Source organism: Betta splendens, chromosome 2, assembly GCF_900634795.4.
Source record: "Betta splendens chromosome 2, fBetSpl5.4, whole genome shotgun sequence".
NCBI classification, from domain to species: Eukaryota; Metazoa; Chordata; class Actinopteri; order Anabantiformes; family Osphronemidae; genus Betta; species Betta splendens.
In genome coordinates, this window is record NC_040882.2 from 25,600,276 (window position 1) to 25,615,766 (window position 15,491).

Genomic DNA, 15,491 nt, shown 5'->3' on the forward strand with positions numbered 1-15,491 from the left:
CATGTTTTATTTTTATTTCTCGTCATGAAGGGTTTTACTTTTTGTAGCACAAGGATCTTTTTTTGGACGAGCGGCTCTTCTGGTCAGACAAGCTGAACAAGATCAAAGCAGAAACACAGCAGGAATAAGAATCAGACCAGAACCTTCAGCCTGAACTGTAACTTCAAGGTTCTCATTAGAATTGTTGATAACAGATTTTACTGACTGTGATAACTCTCTTCTCTCATTCTCATTAAATCAACTTAAAGCTGAGCAGCTGTACAGACTCCTCACACATGGACCTAAATGTGTGTGTGTGTGTGTGTGTGTGTGTGTGTGTGTGTGTGTGTGTGTGTGTGTGTGTGTGTGTGTGTGTGTGTGTGTGTGTGTGTGTCTCTGTGTGCATGTTGATCTTTGTTAACTGTCAGATGGTGATTGTTCCCACACTCAATGAGCCTCTGACATGTTTGTTACAGTGATTTCCAGGACCACAGCAGCTTCAGTAACTTGAGGACGAGGTGTGAGATCAAACTGATTTTTTATCCAGTCCCACAGAGGTTCCTGCTGCTCTGGACCAGAACCTCCTCACACTGAACGGGTTCAGGGTTTCACCTTGGACGTCTCCTGTGACTCTGAGGTGACTCTGAGGCGACTTCCCCTTTGACGGATGCTCACACCTGTAGAAACCTTGGTCCGATGTGGACACGGACGGAAGCAGGACGGTTCCTTCAGGCTCCGTCCCAATGAAAACACCGTCTTTATAGAAGGTGGCTTTGAAGTCTGAGGTGGAAAACGCTCACTGTGATAGTCACTGGATTCTGTTCAGGGAGGTTGCTGTGGTCTTCCCTAAGATCCACCAGCCACTGTGCATCACTGTTGTGTGATGCCTCCCTTTCCCATATGCTTTTCCAGTACTGTTCAGTTTCCAGCCTTGGTGGGTCTGCTCTGTTGTTATTACCCTGCCATTGAGAGTACACTTTTGCAGGTTGTGTTGCGAACAGCAGGTTTATTCGTCTGGCTTCGTTATCTCTGGTGTATCTCTTTAGGCGGCTGGCCAAGGCTTGTAGCCTTTGCTTGGCAGTTTCAAGTGCTTCAGGTATGGTCATCTGGCTGTACCTTTTAGGCATTGGTCTTTTCATTGCACCTCTCTGTGCCTCTGTCATTTGGCTCACTTCCCTCCGAGCTGCCTTGATTTTTGCCTCCAACCTTCGTTTCCATGGTGGGTATTGTTTCTCATGGCTCCCATGGTTGCTCTTATAGCCAAGCGCCTCTAGGATCACTGATGCTGAAGCGTATACCAGCTCATTGGTTTCCGTGATTGTTGTGGTAGGGATCGCTCTCAATGCTGCATTCACATCTTCCATGAGACTTTCTGATGGTACTTCACTTAGCCGTTGTAGTGGGGTTCGGGGTTGCCTGTTCAATCTCGCCATGATCTTATCTTTCAGGTCAGTCGCTGCCTTGCTCAGCGTATCTGTGCTTATTGGGGCTTCGTACCCAATTTCCGGTTGGGGAGATGGTGAAACCTCCCCTCTGACCTGGCGTCCTGGCTCCCCCTTGCCGTAGCATTTGTGTTGTATCTCTCAAGTTGTGATAGCAGTTGCCGTTTGTGGATGTTGGAACACTGGACTACTAGTTGCTTCGCCGTCAGCCTTGAATGTGGGTTTCTCCGTTGTGGGTTTCTCCGTTCCCATTCACCGCACATTCTTTGCATGTAACCCCTCTGACTAGGGTTACTTGAGTAGTAGCATTCCAACAGAGCCTTGTTCTCGCATCTCAGCCATTTCTTTCTTGTTCCAGTAGCCCACTTCTCGATTAGACCGGGCGACGTCTGAGCCGGTATCTCATGTGGTTCATTGTCTCTCATGATATGAGGTAGGCGGTAGCTTGAAGGGTCTTGCCCAAGGACCCACACTGGATGCCTATTCGCCCTAACGGGGATTTGAACCGGGGGCCACCAGTATACAAGTCTTGTGACTTTACAGATTGAGCTATCCAGTGAGATATATACTCTATTCTCACCCTCCGCGGGTGGTCTCATCCACTTTCCAAGCTCGGGTCCTCTACCAGAGGCCAGGGAGATTGAGGGTTCTGCGCAGTATCCTTGCTGTTCCTAGGACTGCACTTTTCTGGTCTGAGATTTCGGATGTTTTTCCAGGGATCTGTCGTAGCCACTCCTCCAGTTTGGGGGTCACAGCCCCTAGTGCTCCGATCACCACAGGCACCACTGTGGCCTTCACCTTCCAAGCCTTCTCCAGTTCTTCTCTGAGCCCTTGGTATTTCTCTAGTTTCTCATGTTCCTTTTTCCTGATGTTGCCATCGCTTGGTATTGCCACATCCACCACTACGGCTTTCCTCTGCTCTTTATCCACCACCACAATGTCTGGTTGGTTCGCCATTACCATTCTGTCAGTCTGGATCTGGAAGTCCCACAGGATCTTGGCTCGCTCGTTCTCTACCGCCTTGGGAGGTGTTTCCCACTTTGACCTTGGGGTTTCCAGTCCATACTCCGCGCAGATGTTCCTGTATACTATGCCAGCCACTTGGTTATGGCGTTCCATGTATGCTTTGCCTGCCAGCATCTTACACCCTGCAGTTATGTGCTGGACCGTCTCTGGGGCCTCTTTGCACAGTCTACACGTTGGGTCTTGTCTGGTGTGGTAGATCTGGGCCTCTATGGCTCTGGTGCTCAGGGCCTGCTCCTGTGCAGCCAGAATGAGTGCCTCTGTGCTGTCCTTCAGCCCAGCCCTTTCAAGCCATTGGTAGGATTTGTTGAGATCAGCCACTTCAGTTATGTTCCGGTGGTACATTCCGTGCAAGGGCTTGTCCTCCCATGATGGTCCCTCTTCCAGCATCTCATCCTCTGTTCTCCACTGCCTGAGACATTCACTCAGCACGTCATCTGTCGGGGCCTTATCCTTGATGTACTTATGGATCTTGGATGTTTCATCCCGGATAGTGGCTCTCACGCTCACTAGTCCTCGGCCTCCTTCCTTCCGGCTAGCGTACAGTCTCAGGGTGCTGGATTTGGGGTGGAACCCTCCATGCATGGTGAGGAGCTTTCGTGTCTTAACATCTGTGGTCTGTATCTCTTCCTTTGGCCACCTTATTATTCCAGCAGGGTATCTGATCACTGGCAGAGCGTAGCTGTTTATTGCCCGGGATTTGTTCTTGCCATTGAGCTGGCTTCTTAGGACTTGCCTTACTCGTTGGAGGTATTTGGCTGTTGCCGCATTCCTTGTTGCCTGTTCAAGGTTGCCGTTTGCCTGTGGTATTCCAAGGTACTTGTAATTGTCCTCAATGTCTGCTATTGTTCCTTCTGGGAGTGAGACCCCTTCTGTGTGGATTACCTTGCCTCTCTTTGTCACCATCCTCCCACATTTCTCGAGTCCGAATGACATCCCGATGTCCGAGCTGTAGATCCTGGTGGTGTGGATCAGCGAGTCGATGTCTCGCTCACTCTTGGCGTACAGCTTGATGTCATCCATGTAGAGGAGGTGACTTATGGTGGCCCCGTTCCGGAGTCGGTATCCATAGCCAGTCTTGTTTATTATTTGGCTGAGGGGGTTCAGACCTATGCAGAACAGCAGTGGGGACAGTGCATCTCCTTGGTATATGCCACATTTGTTGGATACTTGGGCAAGTGGCTTCCCATTGGCTTCAAGGGTGGTTCTCCACAACCTCATCGAGTTTGCAATGAAGGCCCTTAGAGTTCTGTTGATGTTGTACAGCTCCAAGCATTCAGTGATCCATGTGTGTGGCATTGAGTCATAGGCTTTCTTGTAGTCGATCCAGGCTGTGCACAGGTTGGTGTGTCGCATTCTGCAGTCTTGGGCGACTGTTCTGTCTACCAGGAGTTGGTGTTTGGCTCCTCTGGTATCCTTACCAATGCCCTTCTGTGCTTCGCTCATGTATTGACTCATGTGCCCACTTATCTTAGCTGCGATGATGTCAGGTTCCGGCTCTGTTTTTAGTTTTATCTTGAAGGCACCTTGTTGTTCTGTCTCATCATCATGTTTTGGGTTCCAGTTTCCGCTTCCTGTTTTAGTTTGATAGTTTCCGGTTTACCAGTCCATCACACTCACGCTAACCTTACTTCCGGTTTTCAGTTCACGCACCTGTTGTTCATTCATCATCACTCCCCGGACATTTAAGCACCACCTGTCACAGTCATCATTTGCCAGATCGTTGTTTGTGTGTTACCGTTGTTCCAGTTTGTTGATCCTGTCCGGCCGTGTTTTGTGTGTTCCTGTCATAGTCCCGTTCGCTGACCTAGCCCCGCTGTAACCCGTGTATCCTGTTTGTTCGTTGACTCTGAGCCTGCCTTATCCCTGCCTGCCACGTCTGTCTGGATTACCTACTGTCACCTGTGTATGATCCCGGACCGTTGTGACCTGAGTTCTGGAATTAAATACCACTTTATCGCATCGCCTCGCCTCACGTCTCGTCGCTGTGCATGTGGGTCCGTTCATCTGCCGTTCCGTGACAGAACGATCTGGCCAGACTTGGACCCAGCCAGCGCCAACCTGCACCCAGGTCTGCTACGAGTTTTTTTGTCCCTTGTTTTCTCCCCCGTTTTTCTCTGTTCGTCGGCTCCGCGTCTAACTCCGCACCGGAGCGATGGAATTTATTCCACCGGGCTTACCGGAGGACTTCCGCGGGGATCTCGAGAGGCTGGCCAGGGAATACACGGAAGCGCCCAGCCTTACGGCCCAGCTCCGAGCAGTCAAATTAGCCATCGAGATCCTGGAGGATGAATACTGGTGGCGTGAGTACCCCGGAGTGCAGGCGTTTTTCGATAGACTCCGGCTAATGCGGAGAAACCTGACACGCGCACGGCGCGCATCGCCTGGCCGCGCCTCCGTCGCCGCTCCGGCGGTTCCCGTTCCTGACGCCACTCCGGCGGTTTCCGTTCCTGTCGCCGCGTCGGCGGTTCCCGTTCCTGTCGCCGCGCCTGCGGCTACAACCCAAGTTCCAGACGCCGCCGGTTCGGTTCACCACACGGACCCCGCTACAGAGACCCAGCCCCTGCCGCTCTCAGCGCCTCAGACGACGGTCAGCCGCAGGCGCCCCAGACGACGTCGGCGAGGGCACGGGTCTGAGGTTCAGGGCCCAGAGATCTCGGTCGCAGTGCCCGAGCAGCTCTCCCCTCCCGCGGGGGTTCCCCTCGGTTCTCCCACTGACTGTGTTGTGTCGATTGCAGGCCTCCCCGCTAGCGTCGCCCGACGGGTCCACCTCCTCTGCTCTCCTCCAGTTGCGTTTCTCTTTGCCCATCTCTTGAACACCGCCGATTCGGCAGCAGACCAGGGCACGAGAGAACAATTGTTCGAGGAAGCAGCCGCTCTCGTCCTGAGGGAACCTGTCCTGCGTGAGGTCCTGCAACTCCCGGGCCTGCAGCCAGCAGCCGCTTCATGTCCCACCTCTCAGTCAGGTCAGTCAAGCCATGCTCAGGTCCCAGCCCAGTCGAGCCCAGTTCAGTCTCCAGTCCAGCCGCGAGCTGTCCAGTCTCCAGTCCAGCCGCGAGCTGTCCAGTCTCCAGTCCAGCCGCGAGCTGTCCAGTCTCCAGTCCAGCCGCGAGCTGTCCAGTCTCCAGCCCAGCCGCGAGCTGTCCAGTCTCCAGCCCAGCCGCGAGCTGTCCAGTCTCCAGCCCAGCCGCGAGCTGTCCAGTCTCCAGCCCAGTCGAGCCCAGTTCAGGTCCCAGCCCAGTCGAGCCCAGTTCAGGTCCCAGCCCAGTCGAGCCCAGTTCAGGTCCCAGCCCAGTCGAGCCCAGTTCAGTCTCCAGTCCAGCCGAGCCCAGTTCAGTCTCCAGTCCAGCCGAGCCCAGTTCAGTCTCCAGTCCAGCCGAGCCCAGTTCAGTCTCCAGTCCAGCCGCGAGCTGTCCAGTCTCCAGTCCAGCCGCGAGCTGTCCAGTCTCCAGTCCAGCCGCGAGCTGTCCAGTCTCCAGTCCAGCCGCAAGCTGTCCAGTCTCCAGTCCAGCCGCAAGCTGTCCAGTCTCCAGTTCAGTCGAGTCACGTTCCTGTCCAGTCTCCAGTTCAGTCGAGTCACGTTCCTGTCCAGTCTCCAGTTCAGTCGAGTCACGTTCCTGTCCAGTCTCCAGTTCAGTCGAGTCACGTTCCTGTCCAGGTTCCAGTTCAGTCGAGTCACGTTCCTGTCCAGGTTCCAGTTCAGTCCAGTCACGTTCCTGTCCAGGTTCCAGTTCAGTCCAGTCACGCGCAGGTCGTGTCCCAACCAGAGGGCACCACCTGTCGTACAGGTGCTATGCACACCCGATCAGGCCCGACGTCTGCTCCGTCGAGCTCGGCAGCGGCAAGTAGCCATGCCAGCTCCAGAGTAGATGCCGTTCCAGTCCCTGTCGGCCAAGTAGATGCCGTTCCAGTCCCTGTCGGCCAAGTAGATGCCGTTCCAGTCCCTGTCGGCCAAGTAGATGCCGTTCCAGTCCCTGTCGGCCAAGTAGATGCCGTTCCAGTCCCTGTCGGCCAAGTAGATGCCGTTCCAGTCCCTGTCGGCCAAGTAGATGCCGTTCCAGTCCCTGTCGGCCAAGTAGATGCCGTTCCAGTCCCTGTCGGCCATGTTGCGGCCGTGCCAGTCCCTGTCGGCCATGTTGCGGCCGTGCCAGTCCCTGTCGGCCATGTTGCGGCCGTGCCAGTCCCTGTCGGCCATGTTGCGGCCGTGCCAGTCCCTGTCGGCCATGTTGCGGCTGTGCCAGTCCCTGTCGGCCATGTTGCGGCCGTGCCAGTCCCTGTCGGCCATGTTGCGGCCGTGCCAGTCCCTGTCGGCCATGTTGCGGCCGTGCCAGTCCCTGTCGGCCATGTTGCGGCCGTTCCAGTCCCTGTTCCTGTCCCTGTCGGCCATGTTGCGGCCGTTCCAGTTCCCGCGCACCTCCAGGAGGAGGTCGCGCCCGCTGCAGTTCCCGCGCACCTCCAGGAGGAGGTCGCGCCAGCTGCCGTCCCCGCGCACCTCCAGGAGGAGGTCGCGCCAGCTGCCGTCCCCGCGCACCTCCAGGAGGGGGTCGCGCCAGCTGCCGTCCCCGCGCACCTCCAGGAGGGGGTCGCGCCAGCTGCCGTCCCCGCGCACCTCCAGGAGGGGGTCGCGCCCGACGCAGTCCCGGCGGACCTCCAGGAGGGGGTCGCGCCCGACGCAGTCCCGGCGGACCTCCAGGAGGGGGTCGCGCCCGACGCAGTCCCGGCGGACCTCCAGGAGGGGGTCGCGCCCGTCGCAGTCCCGGCGGACCTCCAGGAGGGGGTCGCGCCCGTCGCAGTCCCGGCGGACCTCCAGGAGGGGGTCGCGCCCGTCGCAGTCCCGGCGGACCTCCAGGAGGGGGTCGCGCCCGTCGCAGTCCCGGCGGACCTCCAGGAGGGGGTCGCGCCCGTCGCAGTCCCGGCGGACCTCCAGGAGGGGGTCGCGCCAGCCGCAGTTCCTGTCGACCCCCAGGAGGGGGTCGCGCCAGCCGCAGTCCCGGGGGACCTCCAGGAGGGGGTCGCGCCAGTCGCAGTCCCGGCGGACCTCCAGGAGGGGGTCGCGCCCGTCGCAGTTCCTGTCGACCCCCAGGAGGGGGTCGCGCCCGTCGCAGTACCGGCGGACCTCCAGGAGGGGGTCACGCCCGTCGCAGTCCCGGCGGACCTCCAGGAGGGGGTCGTTCCCGTCGCAGCTCCCGCTGCACCGGCATCTGTTCCTGGCGGCCCGGCTCCGGCCGCACCTGCATCTGTTCCTGGCGGCTCGGCTCCGGCCGCACCTGCATCGGTTCCTGGCGGCCCGGCTCTGGCCGCACCTGCATCGGTTCCTCGTCGCGGTGGTCCAAGGAGGATGCCGCTGGTTCCTGCCTCGTCCTGGTCTCGGCTGCCGGACTGGTGGCCTCGCCCTCGGCTTCTCCTGGTGATTGGATGGCGCTGCCTCCTCCGGCGCCGTCCGCCTCGACTCCGCCACCGCCACGGCCGTTCGCCTGGGGTACGTCCCCTCCTGCCGCGACGATGGCGCGGTCTCTGCCGTCGTCGTCCGCCGCGATACTGGGATCCCCGGAGCATCTCCGTCGGGGAGGGGGCTGGGCTCAGCTCTGCTCTTCCGGACCTCGCCAGCCGTCGTGGTGGACTCTCCTGCCACCACCCTCGTGAGGGACCCCTGGACTCTCGTTTTGACCCTCCTCCAGTCCTCCCTCCGCCCACCCTGCTTGTTTGCCTTGCGGGAGGGGGATTCGGTCCCTCCTCCTGAGACCACCCTCCGCCCGCCCTGGTTTGGGGAGGGGGGCTTCCGTGGGCGCCGTGGAAGACGCCCTAGGGGGAGGGGTACTGTCAGGTTCCGGCTCTGTTTTTAGTTTTATCTTGAAGGCACCTTGTTGTTCTGTCTCATCATCATGTTTTGGGTTCCAGTTTCCGCTTCCTGTTTTAGTTTGATAGTTTCCGGTTTACCAGTCCATCACACTCACGCTAACCTTACTTCCGGTTTTCAGTTCACGCACCTGTTGTTCATTCATCATCACTCCCCGGACATTTAAGCACCACCTGTCACAGTCATCATTTGCCAGATCGTTGTTTGTGTGTTACCGTTGTTCCAGTTTGTTGATCCTGTCCGGCCGTGTTTTGTGTGTTCCTGTCATAGTCCCGTTCGCTGACCTAGCCCCGCTGTAACCCGTGTATCCTGTTTGTTCGTTGACTCTGAGCCTGCCTTATCCCTGCCTGCCACGTCTGTCTGGATTACCTACTGTCACCTGTGTATGATCCCGGACCGTTGTGACCTGAGTTCTGGAATTAAATACCACTTTATCGCATCGCCTCGCCTCACGTCTCGTCGCTGTGCATGTGGGTCCGTTCATCTGCCGTTCCGTGACAGATGATGCCTGACATGAGCTTCCATGTTGTGGAGAGACAGGTTATTGGCCGGTAGTTGGATGGGACTGTACCCTTTGAGGGATCCTTCATTATCAGGATCGTTCGCCCTTCGGTCAGCCATTCAGGGTGAGTCCCATCCCTTGCAGCTGGTTCATTTGTGCTGCCAGGCGCTCATGGATTGCAGTGAGCTTCTTTAGCCAGTAGGCGTGGATCATGTCAGGGCCAGGTGCTGTCCAGTTTTTCATACCTGAGACTCTATGTTGGATGTCTGCCACTGTGATAGTCACTGGATTCTGTTCAGGGAGGTTGCTGTGGTCTTCCCTCAGATCCACCAGCCACTGTGCATCACTGTTGTGTGATGCCTCCCTTTCCCATATGCCTTTCCAGTACTGTTCAGTTTCCAGCCTTGGTGGGTCTGCTCTGTTGTTATTACCCTGCCATTGAGAGTACACTTTCGCAGGTTGTGTTGCGAACAGCCGGTTTATTCGTCTGGCTTCGTTATCTCTGGTGTATCTCTTTAGGCGGCTGGCCAAGGCTTGTAGCCTTTGCTTGGCAGTTTCGAGTGCTTCAGGTATGGTCATCTGGCTGTACCTCTTAGGCATTGGTCTTTTCATTGCACCTCTCTGGGCCTCTGTCATTTGGCTCACTTCCCTCCGAGCTGCCTTGATTTTTGCCTCCAACCTTCGTTTCCATGGTGGGTATTGTTTCTCATGGCTCCCATGGTTGCTCTTATAGCCAAGCGCCTCTAGGATCACTGATGCTGAAGCGTATACCAGCTCATTGGTTTCCGTGATTGTTGTGGTAGGGATCGCTCTCAATGCTGCATTCACATCTTCCATGAGACTTTCTGATGGTACTTCACTTAGCCGTTGTAGTGGGGTTCGGGGTTGCCTGTTCAATCTCGCCATGATCTTATCTTTCAGGTCAGTTGCTGCCTCGCTCAGCGTATCTGTGCTTATTGGGGCTTCGTACCCAATTTCCGGTTGGGGAGATGGTGAAACCTCCCCTCTGACCTGGCGTCCTGGCTCCCCCTTGCCGTAGCATTTGTGTTGTATCTCGTCAATCTCAAGTTGTGATAGCAGTTGCCGTTTGTGGATGTTGGAACACTGAGCTACTAGTTGCTTCGCCGTCAGCCTTGAATGTGGGTTTCTCCGTTCCCATTCACCGCACATTCTTTGCATGTAACCCCTCTGACTAGGGTTACTTGAGTAGTAGCATTCCAACAGTTCTCTGTTCTCGCATCTCAGCCATTTCTTTCTTGTTCTTCTTTCTTGTCTTGCCAAGGTGCTCTGGTTCCCCAACACCTGACGCAGACCTTGTTAGTCCGGGCGATGTCTGAGCCGGTATCTCATGTGGTTCATTGTCTCTCATGATATGAGGTAGGCGGTAGCTTGAAGGGTCTTGCCCAAGGACCCACACTGGATGCCTATGCGCCCTAACGGGGATTCGAACCGGTCTTGTCTTGCGACTTTACAAGTCTTGCGACTTTACCGATTGAGCTATCCAGTGATATATATATATATATATATATATATATATATATATATATATATATATATATATATATATATATATATATATATATATATATATATATATATATATATATATATATAGCTCACTGGATAGCTGGATAACTGGATATATATATATATAGCTCACTGGATAGCTCACTGGATAGCTCACTGGATAGCTCGCCAAGGTGCACTGGGAACCAGAGCACCTTGGCGAGAAGTTACTGGAACAAGAAAGAGAAATGGCTGAGATGCGAGAACAGAGAACTGTTGGAATGCTACTACTCAAGTAACCCTAGTCAGAGGGGTACATGCAAAGAATGTGCGGTAAATGGGAACGGAGAAACCCACATTCAAGGCTGACGGCGAAGCAACTAGTAGCTCAGTGTTCCAACTGCTATCACAACTTGAGATTGACGAGATACAACACAAATGCTACGGCAAGGGGGAGCCAGGACGCCAGGTCAGAGGGGAGGTTTCACCATCTCCCCAACCGGAAATTGGGTACGAAGCCCCAATGAGCACAGATACGCTGAGCGAGGCAGCGACTGACCTGAAAGATAAGATCATGGCGAGATTAAACAGGCAACCCTGAACCCCACTACAACGACTAAGTGAAGTACCACTAAGTGAAGTACCATCAGAAAGTCTCATGGAACATGTGAACGCAGCATTGAGAGTGATCCCTACCACAACAATCACAGAAACCAACGAGCTGATATACGCTTCAGCATCAGTGATCCTAGAGGTGCTTGGATATAAGAGCATCAGTGGGAGCCATGAGAAACAATACCCACCATGGAAACGAAGGTTGGAGGCAAAAATCAAGGCAGCCCGGAGGGAAGTGAGCCAAATGACAGAGGCCCAGAGAGGTGCAATGAGAAGACCGATGCCTAAGAGGTACAGCCAGATGACCATACCTGAAGCACTCGAAACTGCCAAGCAAAGGCTACAAGCCTTGGCCAGCCGCCTAAAGAGATACACCAGAGATAACGAAGCCAGACGAATAAACCGGCTGTTCGCAACACAACCTGCGAAAGTGTACTCTCAATGGCAGGGTAATAACCCACCAAGGCTGGAAACTGAACAGTACTGGAAAGGCATATGGGAGAGAGAGGCATCACACAACAACGATGCACAGTGGCTGGTTGATCTGAGGGAAGACCACAGCAACCTCCCTGAACAGAATCCAGTGACTATCACAGTGGCAGACATCCAACAAAGAGTCTCAGGTATGAAAAACTGGACAGCACCCGGCCCTGACATGATCCACGCCTACTGGCTAAAGAAGCTCACTGCAATCCATGAGCGCCTGGCAGCACAAATGAACCAACTGCTAAGGGATGGGACTCACCCTGAATGGCTAACCGAAGGGCGAACGATCCTGATAATGAAGGATCCCTCAAAGGGTGCAGTCCCATCCAACTACCGGCCAATAACCTGCCTCTCCACAACATGGAAGCTCATGTCAGGCATCATCGCAGCTAAGATAAGTGGGCACATGAGTCAATACATGAGCGAAGCACAGAAGGGCATTGGTAAGGATACCAGAGGAGCTGTGACAAACCGCCGGTTTGTTTCCCACTGAGCAGCCCCAGACTGTGCGCACACACAAACACACACACACGCACCAGCTGATTGGCCGCAGAGAGCGGGTGCACACGCAATCGTGCGGCCATTTGGACATTTCACCACCATTACATCTTGTTACGCCGTTAGACTAACTACATACACTTGTCACTTTTGTTGGTTTTGGTTTCTTCTGTCAGTACTTACGTGTCGGGAGTAGTCGGACTCCCGCGTCGCGCCGGCAAAACCGGACAGCTGGGCGACGCTCTCTTTTGACGTCATTGCAGTGTCGCCTCGGCGCGAGGCGCGGGTCCGACGAAACCACATTTGTTTGTTGTTATTATTTGGTCCTAGTCATTATTTGTGGGGTATTCTTGTGTTATGAATCTGAGAATTATTGTGGGAATATGGGTGATTGATTTATACTTGTTTAAAGGTGAATATTGGGATTATAAATGTTTAGTTTCCAGAACGTTCTGGAGAATGGTTCCACCCAGTTGAAGGGGGCGGCGCCAGGCCTTTAAGAAGAGTGGCCAAACTCCCGTGTGGGGGAGAGTAGACTGGACGGAGAGCAAGTTGGTTGATGAGAGAGTGTTGACGAAGAGAAGAGACATTCCTTTTATTTGAGCAGTTTTTTTTCCAGGTTGATTTCCACATCCATAGTTGTCCTTATCCTTCTGTTTTGTTTTTTGCACCCGCTGGGTTTTTGGAGCAACTCTAACTACTGCACCTGATTCTTTTCTGCACTATACTTTTGGACTGAATAAACTCACTATCTGCGAGCAAGCCATCTTTTTTTTTTGGTTGTTTTTGCACGGCGTTCCACGTCTCGAGTGAGCAGCAGAGCTCACTCACCACAGGAGCCAAACACCAACTCCTGGTTGACAGAACAGTCGCCCAAGACTGCAGAGTGCGACACACCAACCTGTGCACAGCCTGGATCGACTACAAGAAAGCCTATGACTCAATGCCACACACATGGATCATTGAATGCTTGGAGCTGTACAACATCAACAGAACTCTAAGGGCCTTCATTGCAAACTCAATGAGGTTGTGGAGAACCACCCTTGAAGCAAATGGGAAGCCACTTGCCCAAGTATCCATCAAATGTGATATATACCAAGGAGATGCACTGTCCCCACTGCTGTTCTGCATAGGTCTGAACCCCCTCAGCCAAATAATAAACAAGACTGGCTATGGATACCGACTCCGGAACGGGGCCACCATAAGTCACCTCCTCTACATGGATGACATCAAGCTGTACGCCAAGAGTGAGCGAGACATCGACTCGCTGATCCACACCACCAGGATCTACAGCTCGGACATCAGGATGTCATTCGGGCTCGAGAAATGTGGGAGGATGGTGACAAAGAGAGGCAAGGTAATCCACACAGAAGGGGTCTCACTCCCAGAAGGAACAATAGCAGACATTGAGGACAGTTACAAGTACCTTGGAATACCACAGGCAAACGGCAACCTTGAACAGGCAACAAGAAATGCGGCAACAGCCAAATACCTCCAACGAGTAAGGCAAGTCCTAAGGAGCCAGCTCAATGGCAAGAACAAATCCCAGGCAATAAACAGCTACGCCCTGCCAGTGATCAGATACCCTGCGGGAATAATAAGGTGGCCAAAGGAAGAGATACAGACCACAGATGTTAAGACACGAAAGCTCCTCACCATGCATGGAGGGTTCCACCCCAAATCCAGCACCCTGAGACTGTACGCTAGCCGCAAGGAAGGAGGCCGAGGACTAGTGAGCGTGAGAGCCACTATCCAGGGTGAAACATCCAAGATCCATAAGTACATCAAGGATAAGGCCCCGACAGATGACGTGCTGAGTGAATGTCTCAGGCAGTGGAGAACAGAGGATGAGATGCTGGAAGAGGGACCATCATGGGAGGACAAGCCCTTGCACGGGATGTACCACCGGAACATAACTGAAGTGGCTGATCTCAACAAATCCTACCAATGGCTTGAAAGGGCTGGGCTGAAGGACAGCACAGAGGCACTCATCCTGGCTGCACAGGAGCAGGCCCTGAGCACCAGAGCCATAGAGGCCCAGATCTACCACACCAGACAAGACCCAAGGTGTAGACTGTGCAAAGAGGCCTCTGAGACGGTCCAGCACATGACTGCAGGGTGTAAGACGCTGGCAGGGAAAGCATACATGGAACGCCATAACCAAGTGGCTGGCATAGTATACAGGAACATCTGTGCAGAGTATGGACTGGAAACCCCAAGGTCAAAGTGGGAAACACCTCCCAAGGTGGTAGAGAACGAGCGAGCCAAGATCCTGTGGGACTTCCAGATCCAGACACACAGAATGGTAATGGCGAACCAACCAGACATTGTGGTGGTGGACAAAGAGCAGAGGAAAGCCGTAGTGGTGGATGTGGCAATACCAAGCGATGGCAACATCAGGAAAAAGGAACATGAGAAACTAGAGAAATACCAAGGGCTCAGAGAAGAACTGGAGAAGGCTTGGAAGGTGAAGGCCACAGTGGTGCCTGTGGTGATTGGAGCACTGGGGGCAGTGACCCCCAAACTGGAGGAGTGGCTACAACAGATCCCTGGAATAACATCCGACATCTCAGTCCAGAAAAGTGCAGTCCTAGGAACAGCAAGGATACTGCGCAGAACCCTCAAGCTTCCTGGCCTCTGGTAGAGGACCCGAGCTTGGAAAAGTGGATGAGACCACCCACGTGGGGTGAGAAGGGAGTTTTTTTTTTTTTTTTTTAGAAGTGCTCCTAGATCCACAGAGTCTGATACATACTATAACATAACACATACGCAGACAGTAACAAATTGTCATTGTCATTTTACAGAACATTCCTGGGGATTTAAATGCAGATGAAGGTCCATCTACCTCCTCACAAAATCTAAGCAGTGTAAGAATGTGTCTGCAGTTATATTTGCATCGCATAATGTTTAATATATGATTTTATAATTAATTAATAATTTCAATATTCCCTTCTTAATTCCTTCCTAGTTGCCAGCAAATAAGCTGTATAAGGTCCATCTTAGACAACAAATTAAAAAGAATGACTTGGAGATGGCCCTTATACAGCTCAAAATAGAGGAGAAGAGACTGGCCATCAAAGAGGCTACACTGGAAATCGAAATCCTGGAGCATCGCCTTAGGGTTTGGACTTTATCTGAACATTAATGTTACATTTTGAAGTGTGGGTGCGTGAAGCAATGTAAATTATAATCCATTTTCTGTTGCAGGACATGAAGAAATGAAGATCACTGTTGGTGCAGAAACATTTTAATAAAAATGATTCTGACAAATCATCTGTTTTAAGAGTCTTCCATCTCTGTGCTCTACTTGGTTCACTACTGGATCCTCTAGGCTGGCTCTCCTTGTACTGTAACATTGTAAATAACAACACAAGCCACTATAGTGTCACATGCCCTCTCTGGACTAACCCTGAGGCCACGTAGACACTGGAACCTTGCCTTCAGGACGCCTGTGGTCATCTCCACCTTGGCCTGTGTTCTGCTGTGGGCCTGGTTGAACTGTGTCTGTGGTCCAGGTTCAGGTTCAGGGTAGGGTGTCATTAAATAGCACAGACAAGGGAACCCTCTGTCCCCCAGCAAGAAG

At 53.5% G+C, this 15,491-nt stretch overlaps 1 long non-coding RNA gene across 1 annotated transcript; it reads left to right on the forward strand.

The window, feature by feature from the left end:
• Positions 1-14,235: 14,235 nt before the first annotated feature.
• On the forward strand, positions 14,236-15,173 carry LOC129605074 (uncharacterized). Its single transcript, XR_008696562.1, has 3 exons — positions 14,236-14,775; positions 14,877-15,029; positions 15,116-15,173. It is a non-coding gene; the product is annotated as an uncharacterized LOC129605074 (long non-coding RNA).
• The last annotated feature ends 318 nt before the right edge of the window (positions 15,174-15,491 follow it).